This window comes from Mus musculus, chromosome 3 (genome assembly GCF_000001635.26).
Source record: "Mus musculus strain C57BL/6J chromosome 3, GRCm38.p6 C57BL/6J".
NCBI classification, from domain to species: domain Eukaryota; kingdom Metazoa; phylum Chordata; class Mammalia; order Rodentia; family Muridae; genus Mus; species Mus musculus.
In genome coordinates, this window is record NC_000069.6 from 49,491,068 (window position 1) to 49,514,183 (window position 23,116).

The 23,116-nt window shown below is 36.1% G+C and overlaps 1 non-coding gene across 1 annotated transcript; it reads left to right on the forward strand.

Annotated features, from left to right (window-relative positions):
* Positions 1-283: 283 nt before the first annotated feature.
* Positions 284-411, forward strand: Gm22480. Its single transcript, XR_003954763.1, has one exon. It is a non-coding gene; the product is annotated as a small nucleolar RNA SNORA66 (small nucleolar RNA).
* Positions 412-23,116: the final 22,705 nt, after the last annotated feature.

Below are 23,116 nucleotides of genomic sequence, written 5' to 3' on the forward strand. Positions count from 1 at the left end.
CTGCTGCTGCTGCTGCTGTGTGTGTGTGTGTGTGTGTGTGTGTGTGTGTGTGTGTGTGTGTGTGTGTGTGTGTGTTTCTCACGGGATGTGAAATTCACAATTGAGCTGAAATAGAACAGTCTATTTTGTGTCCAGGAGAATTTTCTTTAACCTTGAGTTATGCTAGGAACACCTGTATCATTTCTTCTACATTACAGGGAGTGATTTAGAAAGGGACAACTGACCAATGCACTTAGTTAGAAAGAAAAGAGAAAGATAAGAAAAATACAAGAAAATGTTGGTTTTTCAAAATGAAAATCTGGATTATGTTTAGGTTAAAAAAGCCTAAAAATGTTTGTTAGAGTAATTGGGGTGACAGCAGTGTACCAACCTCAGAAGCTACTGAGGTGCCCATTCTGTCACAGTACAGCCTTTTTTTTTTTTTTTTTTTTTTGGCTGCTTTATAAGAGACTTAACTTTTTGATTTGTGTGATAAGGTTTTGCTGAGTAGCCTTGGCTATCCTGGAACTCATGTTGTAGACCAGGCTGGCTTGGAAATCAGAGATCCGTCTGCTTCTGCTGGGATTAAGGTTGTGCGCCACGGCCACCACCCAGCTTTGGGGGTTGAGGTTGAGGAGACCAAGCCTCACTTCTCCTGGATTTGTCTAGGGACCTGATATTCAACCAGGGCCACCATCGAATTTAAGACAGTCCTGACTTAAAGGCATGGAGGAGATGTGTAAGAAAGCTCATGCTTCTATCCGAGAGAATCCAGTCTATGAGAAGAAGCCCAAGAGAGAAGTGAAGAAGAAGAGGTGGAATCGTCCCAATATATCTCTTGCCCAGAAGAAAGACTTGCTCAAAAGAAGGCAAGTTCCTCAGAGCTCAGGAAAGGGCTGCTGAAAGCTAAAGCAGTTTTCTATAAAGGTTATTTTTTTTCATAAAGACAATAAACATATTGATAAAGATAAAAGACGCATGCCCATAGTTAGTGGAGAAGGAAAAGTAGCAGTGAACAGATTTAAATCTGTGATAATCTTTAAACAGACTGCCTCCATACATGTGGGTATTGATGGTTTAACAGAATCCTCTTGTTGGTAAAGATAACTTAAAAGAAATAAGTTGAAAGTGTGTAATTTCATTAATGTTGATCAATAAGGTAAAACTTGCTGAAACCACAGTCTGTACAGAATGTGCCCAGTTAATGTGCTGCTGTAGGGTAGACACATCTGGCTTAATGTACATACAAAAGTGATCAGGAAAAGAAGGAAAGCTTTACACAACTCTACTCGTGTGGACCATCCAAGGTGAGATAAGTGAGTTACTATTTTTTTTCAAACTACTGTGAAATGAGGGTTAATATTGACTTTCTGAAATGTAAAAAAAATGGGTTTTCATGCATTTTTATTTTTTAAAATGTAGTTTTACACTTGTTCCAAATTTCAAACGAGTGTATTTTTTTTCACCTAAATAGTAATTGTCTTGAATTGTTTCAGTGGTAAGGTGAGCTTCATCAGTCCCTTGGGTAGGGAAGTTGTAAGTTTGAAGAAAAGAATTACTGGCAAAAATTTTATTTTGCTGTTGCCTTCATATCTTTTTTATGCATGTCTTGCACAAGCCCCGCCCTAAAATATGAGTCTGTAGTCAATGAATATTTGAAAAGGTGATGAGCATATTTATCTTTTTAAAAATAATTTCATTAGCCTATGAGATGAAAGTCAGTAAGGATGAGAAATATATAGGTAAGCATGTAGCTAAAAGTAGTAAATTCATAAAAGCAGACTCTTAACTAACAGGAGAGAAGAATCATTCTTGAACCAGCAGGAAAGAAACAGAAAAATAGCAGAAGGTTAAATAAAACGACAAGAGTATTAGTATACTAAGAGTTTACTGTGCTTTAAGAAGAAAATGGAATTTTGCAACAACAACAACAAAAAATAATGTGCTCCAAACACAGATATTACACACACGAATAAGGAATGAGATAGTTATAGTGTCCCCATCTTGATGCTCTGTAGGGATGGTTAGCCATGATGTGGAGAGGGTCATTTAGACAGGACATTTTTGAAGTATTTGGTTTTACCTATTGCTGAATTAACAGAAATCTCATTCGACTATTTTATAATTATAAACTTGGGATATCTGGCTGAAATGGGATGCATTACAATCATCTCATAAGGCTGTCAAGCATATTTTAATACACTCAAATGAAAAATTCGCAGGTACAAATGATTTTCTTTCTAAGGAACACTGTTATTGCACACTATTTATTTTAATCCTCAGTGATGATTACAGTAGTTCTTTTTTGTCAACCGTAGATTTAATAGGTATAATTTTACTTAAAAGGAAATAATGTTAAAGTACAAGAAAATAAAACATTGACATTGGTCTTAAGGGACTTTTGTGGAGGTAATTGTGAGCACTAATTAAACCATGCTGCAGTTTAGGTTTTCCGAAAGAAGCATAGAAAATAAATGGATTACTTTTCAAAATAAAGTTTAATTACTACATCCATGAATCATTAAACATATATAATTATTTCTCTACCATTGTATAGGGGATATAAAATAAGCAATGTTTGTGGTGTACTAAATTTAAATATACATAGAAAAGATGGACTACAGTACAGATTTGTATTTACTAAGATAATGTAGGTGTGTAAATGGTAATGTTTTTCTCATGAAATTTACCTTAATTGAATCTTCTTAAAGAGAATGCTTAAAGACTTGATATAAGAGAAACAGAAAATATAGATAGAGCCCTGATGATATTGAGTGATTTAATCTGGCCTTGGTAAAGAATACATAAAATTTACTGTATTCATTTGAGGATTAGCAAAACAGGTATCCTTAAAAGGTTTGAGTAGACTTATTTTAGGAAAATCCTATAAAAAAATTCTCAGAGAAGTCTGGTGACTAAATCATGACATTTCAACATCTAAAGAATAGGTAGAAAATTACCCCTAGAATATATAGTCAGAAAAATAAGAGGATAGACAAGGCTTTAATACAAACAAAATCTCAGAGTTGTTCAAAAAGATTGTCACCTCCATTACACATGTTATAGAATTCTTAAGGTAAAAAAATATCCTTCAGAAGCCCTAACAGCGGAACTGCCATCCCTCGAACAATAGAGGTGAAGCCGAATGGAGAGGTGTGAAAGTCTAGAAAGCCCAGGACACAGAAATGCATGGGAAGAATGAGAGACCCAGGCAGATCCTTTGAATTCAGTAGATGCCCCCACATCCAAACAGCATGGAGTAGAGTAGAAACAGGAAGAGACATTGGGATGGATCTTTGGATGAATCTACAACTTTCAAGAGAAAGAGAGGGCCAATGGTGTCCTTGCTGGACAAGCAGGTGTTGCTCTACCTTATCCCACGCTGGGGGATGCTTCTCAACATTTGTTGTCGTTATGGTTCTCTCTCTCTGTCTCTCTCTGTCTCTGTCTCTGTCTCTGTCTCTGTCTCTGTCTCTCTCTCTCTGTCTCTCTCTGTCTCTCTGTCTTTTCAGTTCTTGGAACTAAAATTATATATATATATATATATTGGATATTTTCTTTATTTACATTTCATATGTTTTCCCCTTTCCAAGTCTCCCCTTCAGAAGCCCCCTATCCCATCCTCCCTTCCCATGCCTCTGTGAGGGTGCCCCCCCCCACTCCCATCTTCCCTCCCTGGCATTCCCCTACACTGGGGCATCGAACATCCTCAGACCCAAGGGCCGCTTCTCCTACTGATGTTCAACAAGGCCATCCTCTGCCACATATGTTGCCAGACTCATAGGTCCATCCATGTGTACTCTTTGGTTGGTGGTACAGTCCCCAGGAGCTCCGGTAGGTGGTGCTAAGATTCATGCAACATCAAACTAACCATTCTAAAAGGTACAATTAGGCTTTTTTTTTTCAGTTGTAGTATTGCACAACAAAATATTTCACTATTACTGTGTGTGTGGAAACACAATCAAATTATAAATCCCAAAGTTACAGAATCAAAGCCAGTCCTAGCCAACTACTGGCTTTAATGTGAATCAGGATATCTAACAAGTAGCATCGCTATCTGGTGGTAAACACCCAACTTTTCAGGAAACATAAAAATTGATGCTTTAGCTAAGAAGAGTATGGTGAAGAAGGGTATTTTATAGCAGTATTGTATACTTGTATTTGTGAGAGATGACAATCATCTTTCTTCCCCTCTTTTCCAACCATGAACCTTTCCTTTCCCTTCCTCTTTACTCTAATAAAGCAAGCCTTTCTTCCAAAGGACACTGCAAATAATCTTTATTGACATAAACAATTTTGATATAGGTATATTGACATATACCTCTAATTGCAGAACTCTGCACATAGAGGCAGGGCCAGTTTGCAAGACATATATAATACCCGGTCAAGCAAGGCTATTAGCAAACTCTTACTCAACAAACAAAACAGTGGGCAGAGATTTTTCTATCTCTTCAATTAAAGTTGTTAATATCATTTTATAATAGCAACATATTTATTGTTGTGGACATGTGTTTATCTAGGTGATTTTATGTGTCCAACATATGTACAGGAACCAGAAGAAGGTGTCAGATAAAATACAGTTACAAACGGTTGTAAGCAACCATGCAGGTACTGAGAATCAAACCTCAAGAACAGTTAGTATTTTGATACACTGAGCCTACTCATGAGATATGGGGGAAATTACTTTGCTTTTAAAGAACTATAAGTTTAAGAAAGTATATAGTGATTACAGGCAAATCCTTCATTTATGAATGAAAAGATGATCCCTGTTTGAATGTTTTGGGAGAGAAAACCAAAGCCAAAAGAAAATATGGAAAAGACAGCAAGGTGGAAGGATGACTGTGGATCATAACACACCCAGATGCAAAGAGTGCAGCTGCTGCTCTTCTTTTTAATGGGCAGACCAGCTTGAGTATGCCCACTGCTTTCTTTTATTCAAACCACCAGAACTTAGCTCAGAAAGTGCTTAGGAAGAGTGCAGCACAGGTGAAATAGAACTATAAAGCTGATGCCCAATCAAAGCCAAAGAATGAAAGGAAACAGTCTAAGAGACCAAAGGCTGATGATGCTGCCATGCTGCTGTCAAACAATTTGCTGCTGGAGTGATTTTTACCTGTATCCAGGCTTCAAAGCCTGAGGATTTACTTTCTAAAGGGAGGTATGCAGATGAGGGCCCCTGCAGGTAAGCAACAGGGCTATCTAATCCTGTCTGAAAAAAACGTATACATGAATATCTTCTCATGGAGATTCTTCCATTCATCCAAGAACAGAGAATTCTACACACAAAGCGAAGCAAACTTTTAATACCCATTTTGTATATGAAGGTATGACAAGAGGAGACAAGCAAGCTGTGAAGAGACAGAGCTACGTGAATACATATAGATTTCACATTTACAGTGTCTGCCTAACTGACCTATCACATCCATGCCACCTACCTGACCATGTCACAAAGAAGGAAATGAAAGAATAACCACAGAGACTTTAAAAGCTCTACCACAAAACATTATAGTGATGATTCCAAGAATATTGGATAGATGCAAATAAACATAATTGACATTAAAATTATAAGATAAGGATCAGTGTTTGTAGTGTAATGGTAGAGAGTTTACATGATGCCATGGGTTCAATTCCTTGAACCAGAGTATATATATGTGTATGTCGGTGAGGGAGGGGTTTAAGATGGCTGAGTGATTGGGAGAACTTCCCCTTCTTCTAGAGAACTTTATCAGCCTACTCACCAATATCAGCCTACTCACAACTTGTATCTGCAGGGCACTCTTCTAGCTGATACAACTCTGTAGACACATGCATGGCATACAGTCACAAAACACACATATGCACATACTCAAAATATTAAAGGTGAATCTTTTAAAAAGCATAAAACAAGAGGGATAATCAAAAGAACTCTATGCTGAATACTTTAGCTAAAGTCTATAAACTGATAAGTACACTTATATGTGCCATACGGGTTAAAGATAGTGATAATTTGTAAAGAGCATTATGAGCATACTCTCATGAGATCAAAGAGCCTGGGAGTTCTGTTGGTTAGCCATCTGTTGGTGAGGCAGGATGGCCAGAATCTCAGTATAATATCTGTCTGGAGACCCAGAGAATCAGGGAAGTCAGTATATATCACAGTTCAAGAACAGAAGAAAATGAAACAAGAAACTCCTCAAGAATAGAAAAAAAAATGATGATAATAATAATAATATTAAAATAAAATAAATTCTTCTTTCCAACATTTTGGGTCCACATGTGTCTTAATTGCTTGAACAATAGCCAATCACATGGAAAAGGACAGTGGAGCCCCCTCAGCTTTATGAGTTCCAATGAAAATTTTCTCCCCCATTCACAGCTCACCCAGAAATCTTGGGAAATAGTAGAACCTTTTGATACACTCATAATGAAACTTGGTATTAAAATTCATACCAAAGGTATAACCATGGCAGATAAGAAAGGCCGGAGCACAGAATCAATGAATAGAGAGATGTATCCAGGGAAAGTGTTTAGCATAGCACTCAGAGTAAGATACGGGATGGGAGGGGCTCAGAGATATGCTTGTCATCTATTGTGCTTGGAACTTTTGAGACACTCATATGCTCAAGTTCCTACCAAATACAAATGGATCAAGTTTTGTGATTAAGAGAGTTTATGTCCATAGGAAGGTAAAAGCTATTAAATATAAACATAGAATATTAGAAGATATAATATTCAGAATCACAAACAGGGAAATAACATGGACATTACTATTTACTGTAATGAAGAAACAGATGGATGTATAGCATAAAGTAAAATGATCAGAAATTGAGAAGTCAAATGGCATGGTTAAATTAAGCCCAGATACAAACTTACATATTAATATAGATTTATTTTTGATAAAACTAATCATTTTATTGAAAGGAATAATCTACATAACTTCTCCCTGTGCCAATGAGTTCAAGGCTCTTTCCCACTTTCTCTTCTATTAGATTCAGTGTATCTGGTTTTATGTTGAGATCCTTGATCCACTTGGAATTGAGCGTTGTGCAAGGTGACAAACATGGGTCTATTTTCATTCTTCTACATACAGTCAGCCAGTTAGACCAGCACCATTTATTGAAAATGCTTTCTTTTTTTCATTGTATATTTTTGGCATCTTTGTCAAAGATCAAGTGTCTGTAAGTTTGTGGTTTTATTTTTGGGTCTTCAATTCTATTTCATTGATCAACGTGTCTATCTCTGCACATAAACAGAACTCCAATGGCTCTTGAACTCTAAGTTCAAGAGTTGATAAATGGGACCTCATGAAACTGGAAAGCTTCTGTAAGGAAAAGGACATAGTCAATAAGGCAAATCGGCAACCTTCAGATTGGGAAAATATCTTCACTAACCCCACATTCGATAGAGATCTAATATCCAAAATATATAAAGAACTCAAGAAGCTAACCACCAAAAAGCCAAACAACCTAAACAAAAAATGGGGTATAGAACTAAACCAAGAATTCATAACAGAAGAATCTCAAAGTCTGAGAAGCACCTAAATACATGTTCAAAGTCCTTAGTGATCAGAGAAATGCAAATCAAAACAACCCTGAGATTCCACCTTACAAAATGAGAATGACTGAGATCAAAACCTCAGGTGATAGCACATGCAGGCAAGGATGTGAAGAAAGAGGAACATTCCTCCATTGTTGGTGGAATTGCAAACTGGTACAACCACTCTGGAAATAGATCTGGATGTTCCTCACAAAATTGGAAATAGATCTAGCTGAAGACCCAGTTATAATGCTCTTGGGATTATACCCAAAAGATGTCCCATCATGCCACAGGGGAACATGTTCAACTATGTTCAAGTGGCCTTATTTGTGATAGCTGGAAAGTGGAAACATCCCAGATATCCCAAGACAGAAGAATGGATACAGAAAATGGTTCATTTTACACACTTACTCAGCTATTAAGAATGAGGACATCCTGAGTTTTTCAGCAAAATGGGTGGAACAAGAAAATATCATCCTTAGTGAGGTAACTCAGACCCAAAAGGACATGCATGGTATGTACTCACTATTAAATTGATGTTAGCCAAAAAAAAAAAAAGTACAGAATACCCAAGATGCTGTCCACCGAGTTCAAAAAGGTCAACAAGCTGAAGTGCCCAAGTGAGGACGCCTCAGTCCAACTTGGGAGGGAGAAGAAAGACATCACAAGATGGGAGGGAGGGAGGGAGGGAGGGAGAGAGGGAGGGAGGGAGGAAGGAAGGAAGGAAGGAAGGAAGGAAGGAAGGAAGGAAGGAAGGAAGGAAGGAAGGAAGGAAGGAAGGAAGGAAGGGAAGGGACCTGGGAGGGAAAGTGGACAGGGCGGGTGGGAGTGGAGGGGAGAGGGGAACCTGATCTGGTATTGGGTGAGGGAAGAGGACTGAAGCCCTGAGGGCCAGCAGAAAGAATAGAAACAGGCAACCTCAGGAGATAGGAGGTTGGGGGGCTCCCTCTGGAATGCACCAGAGACATAGGAGGTGAGAGACACTCAGGACTCAACAGGAGAGACCTTAGATCCAATGTGTGACAGTAAAGAGAGGGAACTTATAGAGCCCACCTCCAGCAGGATGACAGGGCATCAAATGAGGGAGCTGGGGACCATCCCACAGTCAAACTCTGACCCATAATTGTTCCTGTTTGAGAAAATTACAGGGATGGAAATGGAGAGAAGCCTGAGAAAAAGAAGGTCCAAAACTCAAGGGGATTTCAGCTCAGCGGGAGTCCTCAAGGCCTGACACTATTACTGAGGCTATGGAGCACTCACAGAAAGGAACCTAGCATGACCACATTCCAGAAGACCCAACAAGTAGCTGAAAGAATCAGGTACAGATATTTGTACTCAACCAATGGACAGAAGCTGCTGACCCTATTGTTGAATTAGGGAAGGCTGAAAGAAGCTGAGGAGAAGGGCAATACTGTAGGAGGAGCAGCAGACTCAATTAATCTGGATCCCTGAGATCTCTCAAACACTGCACCACCAACCAGGCAGCATACAGCAGGTGCTATGAGGGCTCCAACCCACATACAGTAGAGGACTTCTGGGTCTGTCTGTGTTCATTCAGATATTATGCACCGGCACCTCAAGAGACTGGAGGTCCCAAGGTGTTTAGAGGTCAGGTAGGGTGGGGGGTGGGAACATCCACATGGAAACAGGGGGATGGCCAGGAGGTATGGGATGTGAAACAGTCGGAAGGTGGATTTGGGGAGGGAAATAAAATATGGAGTGTAAGATTTCTATTGCTGATATAAACACCATGATCAATAGCAATTTAAAGAGGAACTGGTTTATTTGACTTCTATGCCCCGATTAGAGACCATCATTGTCAACAGTCAGGACAAGAACTTAGAGGCAAGAACTGAAGTAGAAGCCATAGAGGAGTTTTGCTTACTGGCTTACTCCAAAGGCTTGCTCAGGGTTCTTTATTACACAGCCCAGAACCACTTGTCCATGGCTGATGCTGCCCACAGTGGACTGGGCACTCATACATTGTCAATCAAGAAATGCCTAGTGACTTTTCCAGGCCAATCTGATGGAGATATTTTCTTAATTGAGGTTTCCTCTCCTCAGATGACTCTAGCTTGTGTCAAATTGACACAGTGAATCAGCATGCTGAGAAACCAAGGAAAAGATCAGAAGCTAGGCATTGTACCCTCATGCACAATTACCTGCAATTCAGAGATAATAACAAATTATCTTTAAACAAGAAAAAAGTTTTTATGTTGCTCAAAGAAGATGACTTTTAACAAGGAAGATATAAACTACAGAGGAAATAGATGCAAGAAGCTAAGCAAATCGTATAATGGAAAATGATCATAGTATTCACTAAGTGTTAAGTTAAAATGGAGTTTACAAAATATAAATTACTGAATGGGAAAAGGTTTAAATCAAAGCTTGTGACTTGTATCAAAAATCACAGAATTATTTAAATGATATGATAAAAGAAAAATTTAATTACAGGTAAGGTTCTCTAGAACAAAAGAAAAACCACCAGCTTGAAAAGAAATGAATGCTTATTAAAGATAACTGCTTTCCAAGGAAAACTTAGTTTTTCCCAACTTATTCTCATTGAGTCCACACTTAAGGGTAAGGCCCCTTGCCCAGTTGTAGATGGCCAAATCCAAAATAAACTTAGTGGTATACTTGGAGGCTTTATGTCTCATGGGCTTCCCCCTCCACAGACCTTGCCTTATATAATATGGTTTCCAATTTCATTTTAATCAGTTTTCTGTGTGTGTGAGTCTCAGCACCCATATGTGTTTCTTGTGACTTTTCTTTGCCACTTTTTGTTTGTTTGATTCTTTGTTTTATCCTATTCTGGTTGATTTGTTTTTATTTTGTAGTAGTAGTAGTAGTAGTAGTAGTAGTAGTAGTAGTAGTAGTAGTAGTAGTAGTAATAGTAGTAGTAGTAGTAGTAGTAGTAGTAGTAGTAGTAGTAATAGTAGTAGTAGTACCTATTTATATTTTAATAAGAGAGAGAAATATAGGTGTGGATTTGAGTGGTTGTAGAAATGAGGAAAAGAGGAAAATTTGAGAAGAGTAGGGGGAGGGAAAATCACAATCAGAATACAGTGTATAAAAAAATCAAATTTTAATATAAATGATAAAAAACTAAAAATACAACATTGTCTAGCAGGAATTATCAACAACAAGAACCACCACAATCACCGAAAATATGCAACTCTCCATCCTAGGAGAATGTAATTATAGATACAGTTAGCTAAAAATCAGAATTCATTGGAAGGTGACTACTCAGAATATCAAGTTGAGGAACTGGCTCAGTGCAACACATTACACAGTGTTAATCATTCCACATCCTATAGAGTCAAGATCTGCTTAATAGTTTATCTGCCAAATGAATGAGTTCTGTTCCAGCCTTTGAAGCTGCTTCTGCCAATTCTTCCCTTTCTTCTCAAGTTATTCCTTGAAAAGTATCAACTGCTCAGTACTTTCCTGGACAAAACGGTGGGGCTATTTATAGGGAGTCAGACTTGTATGCAGAATTCTCTCTACTCTAGGAATAGAGCCTGCAAATCAGCTCTTGGTTCTTCCTAGAGCATCTACTCAGCCTTCTTGACTTGGTGAGTTCTCCAAGTCTGTGCCAAAGTCTAAACCCTTTTATCAAGGCAGAAACTGGCACTGGGTTTCCTTGATGCGCTTTCCTTTGCTTCCCTCCTAATGAGTGTCATGATTCTTGTTGGCTTGTTTTTTGGTGTGAGAAAGAATCTATTTTCATTCTCTACTTTGTGTTGTTAGGGTATTTCTAGTGAGTTTATAAACTTGTTTCCTATTAATACATCCATTAGAGGTTTTATTAGATTGTGCATAGATTGTGCATCTCTTTTACACACACACACACACACACACACACACACCCTATCTTTTGATTTTCCTGAAGTCTTTTCCGTATAGTGTTTGTTATTCCTCTCTATACTGCCCACCCCCAGGTACTACCACATCTGATAACAATTTCCCATAGCACAAAGGACTTGATTTATGTGTTGCAGTGGCCCGGGCACATATTTCTTTCTTCGAGTCTCTGCTTCTAAATTTAGCTTGTGATTCACCTTCTTGCAAACTTTTTGTTTCCCGATTTGCATTCATTAAACTGATGGATCACTTTTTTTTTAATTTTTCAGATGTGTGTTTACAGTATTTTATTTATAATTATTTGAATGTCTGGACTCATTTGGGTGTTTTTCTTGGAATAAGGTTGTAATTGATATTTATATTTTCTTTTCCTATGCCATGCTCCATATTTTAAAAGATGCTTCATAAATATTTTCACACTTTCTGCATTTTACAATATTTTATGTCAGGTGCAGCTGTTCATTGTGCCTATTCATTATGACTTCAGCAATGAGGTTTAATCTCAAGGATTAAACTTTTTTTGTAAAAGAATAAATGTGGTATTCAATATTTTCTGAAATAGTAATTCTTTGTGGAGGAATTCTACTCAAAGTTGACTGTAATATAATTAATTCAGCACTTGTGAAGAAATTGTCCAATGTCACTGGTCATTCCCAACCTTATAGTGTTAGCTTTTCTCTCAGTGACACACATCATTTTCATTAGGGGATTGTTGCCTTTTGGACAGATAAAGGTATGTGTTTTGATTGTTGATGATGGAAAACATTATTCAGTACTAATTGCTTTTTGTGGGGCCCTTGGTGGTCTCTTCAAATGCATCCTTATTCTGAGATTCATTATGATCAATTTCTGATTTAAAAAACCCACCTGTACCACCTACAACAATAAGAACAGCAAATAACTATAAACAGCATATTGTTGTATTTTCAATGCCATGTTGATTTGCTTGGTCTTTAGAATTTGTTTCAGTATAATTTTAAAGATACTCAACTTTTGCTTTAATTTAATAAACTTATTTTAAATAGAAATGTACTAGAATAAAGCAAACCTTAAGTGTTAAGACAAAAAGACATTGATAATCATAAGGTGAATACAAATGAAACATGAATAAGTCTAATGAAGGAAGCATACTATACAACAGAAGAAAGGAGCTGTCTACCTATTGGAGGAAATAGAAGAATGTTAAATTGTTAAAGTCACATGCTGTGGATAATGAAACTTAGCATTACAGAGCTGCCAACTCTGGCTCAGAACAGCTATTCATATACTACATTTAATATAGTGCACAACAGTTTCCAAAGTCCACAAAAGCCAAAAGAAATATTAGAAAAGAAGAAAAATAAAGAAATCTTCATATACACAGAAGTGGTAACATTTATATAATTCTAACAAATAAATTAAAAGTAAGACACTGTCGATGCAAGAACTGTATTCAAATAAGAACATTAATAGCACATGTTCTAAGAACATTACCTCCACTGAAACAAAAGTGATTTTCATTATAAATACCTCCAACAGATTTCTCTTCTATTTAAGAATAGCTTTATTAGTAGTATTCCATTTTAAAACACAGATAATGTAAATACTGTGTTTGAATAACATTAAAGATGAGTATTTTCTTAAATACTCGTTACACTTTCTTCCTCGTCTTTGATTCTTTTTTCTTCTATTTTAGCCATGTCCTTTTACTTCTTATCCATCCTTGGCTCAGAATCTCCCTGCCTGTCTTTCTTGCTCCACTCTGACATTTCTCTCCTCCTCACTTACTTATTCTCTCTTTCTCTCTTTTTCTGAAATCATTATACACATTTCTTTCACATATAGCAGAATTAAGTGCTTTGTTTTACTTGTTCATTATGAACTGATTCGGACTTAATAAGGAGAAGAAGATGTTTATACTGCAGGCTTCTAACGTCCTGCTTTTATTTTGGTTGATGGTTTGGACAGAGCCTATGAAGAGTATTTATAAAGAGAAACAGATGCTCCTGGTAAATGAGAGTCCATTTGTGGTCCTTACACTGTGCCTCCTTCATAACTGCACAGTTCAAGTTTTAATTTAGTTTTTAAGTCTTTCAAAAATATAACAGTAACTACCAGACAACCAGGCATGGAAATGCCTGGCAAGTAATTAATTATGAATTTTATTATAAACACTGCAAAGCTACTAGCTACTCTAAAAGAGGAAGATTGAGAAGGGTCGCTTAAAACATTGCAGAGAGAAAATAGCCAATTGGCATTTCTCTAGACGTTTTTTTCAGAAATTATATTTCAGGAAGGGTAATGTGAATATGAGTAACACGTGGGCAGAGAATTCCTGTGAGAAATCAAGAGCGACTGACTGCATGGTGCTGGGAGAGGCGTTCCATATTCAGACACTTGGCAGGAAACTGAGTCTCTGAAGAGGGGGTGTGGCTGCTCTGTATCCAATGAGATGCAGTACGATAATTCACTATCTAAGGCACAGGATCATATGACCAGAATAATAAATGGTGTTAGTCTGATTGTTCTTTCAGTGGATGAGATCTTCCTATAAAAATCAATGTGAAAAGAGACATGGTAAGTATTTTCTGGAGTTTCCCTACATTTGGCCCAAGGATCTGTAGAAGAGAGATTTCTTCGTGGAGCTCTATGGAGCTCTTATGAACAAAAATATGAGCCACAATGGATCACGTAATGCTTTCTGATATTTGTGACTGCTGAGTACAGAGAGCATGGCAAAAGGTTTGATATGTCTCCCTCAAGACTTGTCTGAGAGGCTCTTATGCCATGCTGGGTTCTACTGCTGAGTCAAGATTTTGAGAGCTGCATACAAGATGAGAGAAGGAGAAGGAGGGGGAGGGGGGAGAGGGAGAAGGAGAAGGAGAAGGAAGGAGAGGAGGAGAAGAAATGAGAAAAGGAGAAGGAGGAGAGAAGGAGAAAAGGGGAAAGGGGAAGTAGAAAGGAGAAGTAGAAGAGGAAGAGGAGGAGGAAGAGAAGAAGAGGAAGACGATGATCAACAACAACAACAACACTACCAGCCTGAAAATTAAGAACTATCAGAGGCAGAACATCTATGACAACACAAACAAGAAAAGATGGAATGAGATAGGCGAACTTTCTTTAGAATGATCTGGTCCTATTATATCAGCCCTATATTCTTGTATACACAAGAGAATTACATATTGTGGATGTTCCCACTTATGCTTGATTATACAAAGTGAATGTAAACAAAAGCAAAGTACAACCCAATGTAAAAAAAAAAAAAAAAAAAACAATATGGCCTGAGGTGAGGTGGGGATGTTGCCATTACTTTAGAAAGGCCCTGGTCTTGTTTTCTTCTTGTGTATAAATGGCATTCTCAAAGTAGTTTACATGGCTTGACATTTAATTTTCTTTTGGTTATTTAACCAGTGGATTCCCAGTAACACTGTTAAATATTAGATCTGACTGTCTTGGAGAGAATGTTTTAAAATTGAATTTGTAAAGATGTTTACTTTATGAATATAAAAGGTGCCATCAAATCCACCCAAGTCTTGAGTATAACAAGATGACAGATATGGAGAAGAAGATGATGCCCTCTTTCTGAACTAAGATATCCACTGGTGTCTCTCCTTGCATGAAAATGCTTGAACTTCTGTCCTCAAGTAAGAACATAATTGTGCATATTAAACATCCAATATGTATACAATAAGCAATGATTTTCTTTTAAAACTCATCCTATTATCTACTCAAACTATAAACCTTTTACATGTATACATGTGCTCCTCAACAATTAGAATATGAGTTGATATGTCTGAGTGCAACGATTTAATTTCCAAAATGAAAATAAAGCTTAATAGGAAAATAGATGTGCTTATAGGACACATGTGAAAATGATTAAAAAGAATTTCCTGAACCAAAACACTCAACTATCAAATTCAAATCTAAACCTCAGCAGCAAGTTTTAATATGTTGTTTGGTATGAAGAATTAGTTTTGCTTCTAAATTGTCCATGTATATTTAGTGGTAAATTTTTAAGGTGTGTTAAAAACTAGTTGGAAGGAAAGAGAGTGATTAAAAGTAAAAATCAAGCACCTCAAATGAAAATAATAACGCTAAAATTTATGACATTTCAGAAACTGACAGGCATTGATCTTCAAATATTAGGTGTAATAGTTTCTTTTAGGAGAAGTACATGTGGGTGAAATCATCTTACAAAGAAACAAAGAAATCTATAGAGGGAAACCTGTAATCATAAGACATTGGATGTTTTCCTTTAAATTTTAGCTTGCACAGGTCATATACACATATAAAAGGATTGTTTAATTCTGTCAGTCCTTACATTTGCCATTTTTATTAAACCAGAGTTTTATAAATTTGAGTGTGTGTGTGTGTGTGTGTGTGTGTGTGTGTGTGTGTATTTATGCAAACACAGATGAATATTGGAATAAATGTGATTGGTATTGATGGTGTACTATGTAAATAATTTTATAACATATTTCTTTAAAAATCAAATCACAGCTGGGTGGTGGCACACAGCATTAATCCCAGCACTTTTAAGGCACAAGCAAGCAGATCTTTTGAGTTCTAGGCTAGGCTGGTCTATATAATGAGTTCCAGGACATCCAGGACTACATAGTGAGACTCAATCTCAGAAAACCAAAAAGCAAAACTCAAAAACCCAAACAACCAACCAACCAAACAAACAACAAAAACAAAACCAAAGAAAAACAAAACTAAATCCAAGGTCTAATAAATCTTATTATTGCTATCTTTAAATAGTCAGCCCTAGATTTTTTTTCTTTTCTGTGTACCACCAGCACCTGAGCATATGATTAAGAATTAAAAGGAAAAAAGAGAGTGAGGGCACTACTGGTTATTTTGGCAAATGGCTGTCTGCTCTTGGATTGATTGGATTTGATTCCCACTCAAGGTTGAGACAACAGGACACACTGATTGGATGAAACTAAGAGCGACCTCTGCTGACTACCTTTTAATAACTTTTAGAAAATTTCCATTTGTATTAGTAGTGTACTTTCAGGAGAAAAAAAGATATGCATACATATCAGAAACAATTTCTAGAGTTAGCACAATAAAAATCTTGATAATAATATTAGTATATCAAAGTTAAAAGAGACCAAAAAGACATGCACATTACATTGCTTTAGAATGCTCATTCCTCAGCAATGTTTCTATTTTACATGACATTTGGCATAAATGAATATAATACTAACAAATCTAAAGAATGTGAAGTAACAGAAAATAGCGTTATCTTTAAATATCCCTAATAAAATTATTATAATGACCATTTTTGCATAATATTTTTACAACATTCAATTCATATATAATGGCAATGTGGTCATAATCTTCATTATATAATCCATTTTGTTATAGCAACTGTTTCCAAAGATAGCAAGAATAAAGGACAATTTATTTGTTCCATTCATTTTTTTCACACATTGCACTACAGATTCATAGCTTTGAAAACTATATATAAGGAGAAAATACAACCTCAATCGATAAAAAAATATGAAGTTTAAAAAAATCATTAAATCCAAAAGTAATATCTGTACACAAGGTTGGAAAGTGATTTTAGCCACTTGAAACTTCTTTCCTTCCATAACTTATATAAAAATAGTGATCATATTTTTTGAAGTGGTTGATTCTTTCAAACAAGTGTGTAGAAGATAAAAGAATAGGTCTGCTACAGCAGATCTTTTTGGTTCAAGAAAGGGGTTTATCTGGCCATTCTAAGATCCTCTCCTGTTGCCAAAATTGCTTTGTTGTTTCTTCTGTCCTTGTCCTTTGGAGATGAGTTTCTTCACTGGTGACCTTTATTTTGTTTTAAAGAATTTTGTCTATGTTGCGTCTGAGAGTAGAAGATGTGTGTCCACGAAACCCACACTTTCACATATCAGAATCAGCTTGTGCCACAGGGCTTAGGGTTCTTCAGCTTTGCAAGTAAAGGATTCCTCACTTTTTCTGTCCCACATTTCTATCCCAGAGTCTTTCTTTGTGCATAGACAGTCACTCATAAAATATTCTCAAACTGAGTAATGAACCCAACCAGCTGAGAGAGGATAATGAAGACTATTCCATATATTTACTGTTAATATTTTTCTATCTACTTTCTTTCACTAAAATTAAGCTTTTTTAAAATATTTTTTATTCTTTATTTTTTTTTACAGTCCAGACTTTATCCCCCACCTGCTCCACATTCCCACTGTTTCACATCCTACAACTCCTCACCACCCTGTCTCTAAGAGAATGTCTCCACTCCCTCGCTCCAGCAGACCTCCTTACTCTCTGGGTCCCCAAGTCTCTTGAGGGTTAGGTGTATCATCTCTGACTGAGTGAATTATTTTAAAAATATTTTTATTTTATTTTTAATTGGGATTGCTCAAGCAACCCATTCAAAGCATAAATACACACTAGTCATTTTCATCTACATAAGTGATTTAGATTCTGAAAATGTACATGATTTAAGACTCATTTTAAATTGTGTTTTATATTTATTTGCATGTTTGCTTAATATACTGTTGATTCTTTTGTGGTTATTGTTACTGCCACTTAAAACTTCCTTTGAAAGATACTGTCTATACAATCTAGTAGCATCAGTCACCATAGTATAAATATGTCAAATTAAATTTAATCACAGTGTTAATTCCTAGTAACTAACCTTTATCTACCAATCAATTCTGAACTAATATGAATCAGGTTATTGATTTTTAATTATTGCCTGTTGACATCTGACTTTTTATCCTCTTAGAGAATAACAATAAACGTTCCTGAAAGCTCAGGCAATGTTTAACAATCCCATGCCATGTTTTCAATATAACTATAGTTACTTCACTCTGTGTCTGCTGATTTTATGCTTTTCTTACCTTTATACTTGTTCGCATTGTGCTGTTTCAACTTCAATTTGCCTGCATATTTCTCCAGTTTTAATCTCCAATTATAGAGAAATGATTATAAGTACTGCTCTTCAGATTCAGTGAAAATTTCAGCATTTCCCCAATGAGTATGTTCATTGTGCTTAATTGTTGTTGGTAGTAAAGCTTAGTGCCTTATTTAAACTCATTTATGTTCTGTTTTTCTCCAAGCACAATTAATTCATTATGTTTAAAACCCTCAATAGTCTGTCTTTTAATTTTCTGTAGAATGAGAACAGGCTTCCACATAGTATATACAGTTTTCCAACCCTGGACTCCAGGCCTTGTGAAAAGATATGTACATAAAACACCTGCAGACTTCATGGAATGCTAGGAGAACTAAATAATTAGTTAACAGAAATATACACTATCAGCATATACTAAGTAGTAACTTTTCTTTTTTTCTTTTTTTTTTTTTTTTGGTTTTGCTTTTTTTTTTTTTTTTTTTTTGGTTGGTTGGTTTTTTAAGACAGGGTTTCTCTGGCTGTCTTGGAACTCACTTTGTAGACCAGCCTGGCCTCGAACTCAGAAATCTACCTGCTTCTGCCTCCCAGGTGCTGGGACTAAAGGCATGTGCCACCACTGCCCGGCTAATAGTATCTTTTCTACACACCTGAATTTGCTCATGAACTGGGAAGGTGATTTTATTCACAGCAGGCGCAAAATATTAAATACCTAGAAAAATTAATAACAGAAGTGAAATCCCTGTATAAAAATATTAAATATCTGAGAACCTCCCAAATTGAGAACTCCCCAAGTTCATATATAAGAAGAAGTAAAATTGGGAAAAGCCTGACTACACAAAGCTATTTAAGATTTAATGAAATTTCCATCAAAGCAACACCAATACAGATCTTCAGAGACATAACAGGAAGTACAGAGAAAACACTGCAAAGGCCTGCTTTCTGGCTAAGAGAGCAAAGGCAATCCTAAGTAAAGGCAGCAGAACTGAAGTCTTCAAAATACCAGATTGGAAGATGGTTGACAGCACAATATTGACATAAAATCAGAGACATAAACAAATTAAACACAATAGAGAGCCTAAGGATGAATCCATAATACTGGAGCCAATAGTTTCCCGAAAAAAAAAAAAAAAGTCAAACTGTAAGACAACCACATATAAAATAAATGATGTCCTGAGAATTAGAATTTTTTGAGAACAAAAACTCATACTTGATGCCTATCTCTCACCTTTTATAAAAACTGACATAAAACACATCAAAGTCCTAAATGTAGCCCTAGAAAATTTAAAAGTCACAGAGGAAAAGATGAAATCATTCCAAGATATAGTGAAGGAAATTGATCTCCAGAGAGGAACACAAGCAGAACACGAACAAACACAATATTGAGGAGCTGGACTAAATCCAATTAGAAAGCTTATCCACTACTAAGAATACAATCAATAACGAGGAAATAGCTTACAGGATGTGAGAAACTGTCAGTATTCATCTAAAAGAGTGCTAACACATACAGTATTTTTTTAAAAACTAAAATAATAAAAATAGTCAAGCCAATTAAAAAGGGGCAAATGACATGTACTTCTCAAATGAAGAAATGTAAATGATCAGCAAATGTAAAAGAATAAGGATTATCATTTGGCCCAAGCTCCTTTCAATCCACTGAACCATGACTGATTATCAAATACAAAGTAGTTAACCCTAAAAATAATAGATACACAAAAAAACAAAGATATACTCAGCAGGTTGAACACACACACACACACACACACACACACACACACACACACACACACAGAGCTATGAAGACCTTTCTAGAAAGCAAGAGAGTATTACAAGCAGAAAACTGCTTATAGAAAAGACCATGTTCATTGAGCCTGTGTACATGAAGTATATATGCTCCACTTCTTAAATGTTCCATAACCACCCTAAACAGTGCTACCAACCAGGACTGATTATTCATGATAATGAACCTGTGGAGCACATCAAACCACCACTGCCATCCTTATTTCCTATGATTTGATTTATTTTATTAAATTAAATTAAATAAGAATTGACTTAAGTGTGGTCTCTTTTCAACACTGTATATGTATATGTGTATATACATATACATATATATATATGCACACACACACACACACACACACACATATATGGAATGGGAGAAGTACTTGAGGTAAGGATTCTATTGTGATGAACACAAACAACTACAACAGGTAACCATTGGCCATCTAAAATATTGAAGGCAGAAACTCAAGCAGGGCTGGATCTTGGAAGCAGGAACTAATGCAGAGGGCATGGAAGGATGCTGCTTACTGGCTTGCCTCCTCCTATGGCTTGCTCAACCTGTTTCTTATAGATCTCAGAACCAACAAATCACCCACAATCAGCTGGGCCCTCCTGCATCAGTCACTAATTAAACAAAAGATCCCTATAGCTGGACCTTATGGAACAATTTTCAATTGAAGTTTCCTCATCTCTGGTGACTCTATTTGTGTCTCGTTGATAGAAAACTATAAAAAGTTACTATAAAAATTCTAGCTAAAATATGTATGGAGAGGAACTCATGCATAGACAATTGAACTTCATGTACACAGGCTCAATGAACATGGTCTTTTCTATAAGCAGTCTTCTGCTTGTAATACTCTCTTGCTTTCTAGGAAGGTCTTCATAGCCACATTTCTTTACCCATTAAATCCATTCTCATGACTGAATATTCAACAATATTTAAAGTATTAATTTCTATTTACCTGTAAATTTCCACATATTTGTAAGAGATAACAAAAAAAAAAGTAATGAAAACCTTTGACTCGGTATCTTCTATTGAGAAAATTTTGCATGGTTAGAGCACCTTTGTATTTGGCAAATTTCCATCAATGTGAAACAACACCTGAGGAAAAAAAACAAGTTAATAGATGAAAGTGTATTTCAGTTAGCATATCAGACCATGTTGCAGTGACTCTATTGTTTGGGGCCTCAGGTGAGTCCACTCAATTTTTTTGCCAGGAGAGAGGGGATGGGAGTGGCTGAGGAAGAGAAAGAGGGAGGGACTAGATGGGGGAGAAGGAGGAGAAGAAGGAGAGACAGAGAGGGGTAGTGGCTAATGGAGAGAGGGAAAGGGAAAGAACTAAAAAAGAACTCTGGACTGTCTTTCCCCTAGCATGCCTAAAATGATCTACTTCATACACCTGGCCCTATCTACTAGTTTTAATATCTGATAATAATGTCATCAAATCATATATCTACAGTGGATTACAGGAATGAACTTAGGGCCCTTATGACACAGTTGGCTGCATCACTGTGGTTCTCATATGGAACCAAACATTAGGGTTTGAGGAGATTTCCTCCAAGGAAAATAAGTATTCCATAGCAGAACATTATCTAATAATCTATCATTCATTTTTCATAAGATTTATTCTCATCCGTTTTATTTGACTTCATCTGTGCATGCAGAATATCAACAGTTATGTCTGACTCAATTTTACCAGATGTATAGAGTCATGTGGGTCTACCACAAAGAACATACAGAAGAATACTTCCATAACAAAGACTGAATGTGTGTTGCTATTATAGCCTCAACTCCTGTCTTCATTATTTCTGAATTTCATGCAACCACTAATAATCTTTCTTTCTTCAATACTGTTATTTAAAGAGATTTTTTTAAATGATGTGCACTAAAACTCTGTAAAAATTGTTCATTTTATGAAAAATAAAAATATTTATTTTACAGATATTTATTTTTAACTACTTTAGCATTACTTTCTTCTACCTTTACAATAATATCTTGTATTGCACTATAGCTATATGATTAATGAAGCTATAAATGCACCTTCCTTAGAAAAGCAAATGCATGGTTATTCTGTCTGTGTAGCCATCTTTAATTACAGAACTCCATCTTGGCTGCAATAATATCAGCAATATTTTACATTTTGGTGTAGATCACTAAAATAGAAATGACTTACAGTTGGAAAGTTTATTTTACCTTCTTCTTCCAGAAGAAGTGCTCATAAGGGTGGAGGACATATGGTAGCAGAATGCCATAATAGGAAGCTGAGAGACTTATATTTTCCAGCAAGGCTCCATTTCTTAAATGTTTCATAACCACCCCAAACTGTGCTACCATCCAGGACTGATTATTCACATTAATGAGCCTGTGAGGCACATCAAACCACCACTGTGGTCCTATTTCCTATGATTTGATTTATATTATTAAATTATATTAAATAAGGATTGTAGTCTTAAGTAAAGTGTGGTCTCTTTTCAACACTATACTTAGTAGCAAAGAACGCATAAGCTCTATCAAAGGCTGATATCAACACAACTTTCTTGAGGAAACTAGTAAATAAAAAATAGAAACTAAAACTGTGGATCTTAAATTTTGTGCACATATATTTGAGGTATTCATATTAGAAATGCTTATCAATCATATATGCCATTAAACGCTGAGATCTTCTGAGAGGGGGTGCTGCATTGAATAGAGTTTCAGGGAGGTTAGAATCTCTCTTACAAAATTTAAGCTCTCATTAAAGAAAAGGGAACAATGAAGCAGAATTGAGAATGAAGAGTGCAGATATGTGGTCTGAAATTGATGCTAACTTCATTAAATATACATGGGCTACTAATCTCTTTTTAAATGAGGTGTGAGCATACATGCATCTGAGTGACATAAAACTAATTTACACGGAATGCAAGCTCTTACAATTGATTTCATACTTGAAGTGAATTCTACCTCTGAGTCAAGATATGTGAATGACCCACAGAACTTCACTGAATATATATTATATATATATAATATATAATATATATATTAATTTATCTGAATATATTTTTTCAGAGAAATTTACTCTTTGAAATACGATGTGTGCATACATGTCAGTGAGACAATGGCTATGATTCTGAGTGGGAACATCT